Source organism: Orycteropus afer, unplaced genomic scaffold, assembly GCF_000298275.1.
Source record: "Orycteropus afer afer isolate SDZICR_OR568_19922 unplaced genomic scaffold, OryAfe1.0 scaffold00020, whole genome shotgun sequence".
Classification (NCBI taxonomy): domain Eukaryota; kingdom Metazoa; phylum Chordata; class Mammalia; order Tubulidentata; family Orycteropodidae; genus Orycteropus; species Orycteropus afer.
This window is the reverse complement of record NW_006921607.1, coordinates 6,518,036-6,521,074: the sequence shown is the minus strand read 5'-3', so window position 1 is coordinate 6,521,074 and position 3,039 is coordinate 6,518,036.

The following is a 3,039-nucleotide window of genomic DNA, read 5'->3' as shown; positions in this document are numbered from 1 at the left end:
GAGTTGGAATCAACTCAATGGCAGTGAGGGTTTTTTCTTTTTTTTATATATGTACATTATATATATATATAGAGAGAGAGAGAGAGAGAGACAGAGAGAGAGAGAGAGAGAGAGCACTCTGGTGGTGCAGTGGTTAAAGCATTTGGCTGCTAACCAGAAGGTTCAAACCCACCAGCCACTCCCTGCATGGGAGAAAGATGAGGCAGTCTGCTTCTGTAAAGATTTACAGCCTTGGAAACCCTGGGGGGCAGTTCTATTCTGTTCTACAGTATCAATATGAGCTGGAATTTAGTCGATGGCAGTGGATTTTTGGTATATATACACACACATATATATATATATATATATACACACACAAACACACACATTTACATATAGGTGTGTTTACCCCTATACACATGTGTTTATATATGTGTGTGTATGTATATATATTACACATACATATATGTGTGTGTATGCGTGTGTGTGTGTGTAGTTGACTCCAACTCATAGTGTCCTTAGATACAACAGAAGGAAGGGCTGCGTGGTCCTCTGTCATCCTGACAGTTACCAGCATGATCTAGTCCATTGTTAACAGCTAGCTGTTGGGCCACTCCATCTGGCTGGGAGTCTCTTGCCCTTGGTGGCCCCTGCTTCTCCAGACATGATGTCCTCCGGATGACATGTCCACAGCTAGCGAGCTGGACAGTGTTCTGTTGTGACCCGTATGGTTTTCAATGGCTAGTTTTTGGAAGTAGGTCACCAGGCTTTTCTTCCTAATCTTAGTTTAGAAACTTAAGTGAAACCTACCAGCATTACCTGCTGGTGAGTATCTCGGGTGTGATGCCTGTTGTAGACAGGGTGACAACTCACTGGACATTCTGTGGGAACAAGAGCCTGATCTGGCACTGCCCCGGTGTGTTCTTAGATGGGTCACATCACCTCTCCGATGCCTCCCTTTTCTAATCTGATAAGTGGGAGTAGCAATGGGGCCCACTCACCTCAAAGGGCTATTGAGACAATCACTTTAGTAAGGGCCCAAAATGTTTTACACTTACCTAAGGAGCTCTGGTGGGGTAATGGTTAAGGCATTTGGCTGCTAACCAAAAGGTAAGCGGTTTGAACCTACCATCTGCTCTGTGGAAGAACAATGAGGCAGTCCATGAAGATGTACAGCCTTGGAAACCCAATTTGCAGCATTTGAAACCCAAGAGGGGTCGTTATGATTTGGAATCTACTTGGTGGCAGTGAGTTTGATTTGGTTTAAGTGTCTACTACGAGGTTGTCATGTTGTTGTTTGCCGTCGAGTGGGACCCGACTCATAGGGACCCCTGCTTGGGTTTCCGAGGCAGTATCACTACAGAAGTAGATTGCCCAACCTTTCTTCTGAGGAGTGGCTGGTGGGTTTGAACCCCCTGCCTTCTAGTTAGCAGTTAGGTGCCTTAGGCACTGTGCTACCAGAGCTCCTAGGAGCTTGTCATAGTGCTAAATTATTTATGTCCATTGGTTGAGGACAAGGTTGACTTTATTCTGAAACCCATTTTCCAGATGAGAAAATTGTGGCTCTGTGAAGTTACCAAGGAGAAGGCTGACTCAGCAACTGTATTCTAGCAGACTCCCTACTAAAATGTTAGCTTATCATTATTAAAATTACATATAATAACAGCGTTCCCATAAGGCTGTGAAGAGAAGTAAATGGATTGATATTTTAAGGAGGTTAGTAAAGGCACACAACAGCGCTGTATAAATGCTCCTTAAAGAAAATGAAAAATACTCAAGTTCCAGGCCCAGGAGTCCTGGAGAGGCAGAGTCCAGTGATCCAAAAACTTGTTCTCAGTGTTTTTCTGGGTCCTGCGCCCCAGGCCTGGAAGCACCCTGTCCAGGAGGGGGTAAAGCCTTAATGATTTCCCAAGCAGCGGTTGAAAGGAACAGGGTTTTGTCTCACACACACACATACACACACACACACACATACACACAGCCTCTTTTCCTCCCTCCCTCGGGAGCCTCTTGTGCAAGCCGCGGGCGCCCGCCCGTTCCCAGGCCCGGCTGCAGCTGCGGGCGGAGGGGCAGGGCGGGGGCGGCACGCTGTTTGTCTAGCGCGGCCGTGCCAAAGGCGGCGGGCCCCAGACATCGCGGCGCCTCCGTACACCTGGGGATGCTCAGGTTAAATAGCTCCGCATTCCTCGGGCCCAGCTGATGGAAAAACTCCCAGGCCGCCGCCGAGCCGGCCTCCAGATGGGCTGGGTCCCGGCCAAAGGGGAAAAAAGGGAAACGTGGAATCCAGAGTGCGACTGAATGGCCGGGGAGGTGGCTTAGGCCCCCGCCGCAGCCCCTTCCTCCCCTGGAAAAAGGCCCTGCAGTGGAGGACATGCGGGGGGCACGCCCACATCCCCGTGGGTGGGCTTGCACCCGGGCCCACACGTGGGGGGCGGTGCACACGTGTGCCTCAGAGGACACTCCAAGGACACAGGCAACAATTAATAGTAATAATGATTTATATCAAACATTTCGTGTCAGGCTCTGTGCTAAGCGCTTCATGTCATTTATTCTGCAAAACTATCCCGTGAGGTTAAAACTATAAAACGGTGGGAAGGAGGAGGAGGTAGCACGGGACGTAATTTACCTACAAATGCTGCGTTCTTTGGTAAAGTGCACAAATCGCTTGGGCCGGTGGTGGTGTCTGGCTTAATGTTGTTATGTGCCATCGAGTCCCACCTGACTAAGCGACCCCTCCTTGGGTTTCCAAGGCTGTATCACTACTAAAGTAGATTGCCCATCTTCCTTCCGAGGAGTGGCTAGTGGGTTTGAACCGTCAGCCTTCTGGTTAGCAGTCAAGTGCCTTAGGCACTACACTACCAGAGCCTCTGGCTTAATGGTAATCAAAACCAAAAAAAAAAAAAACCAAACTCACTGCCGTTGAGTCATCTCCAACTCATAGCGACCCCTCCTTGGGCTTCCCAGGCAGTATCACTATGGAAGTAGATTACCCAACTTTCCTTAAATACCAGACAGTGGAAGGTACAAGGCATCTATTGCATATGTCATATGTTAGAGAGG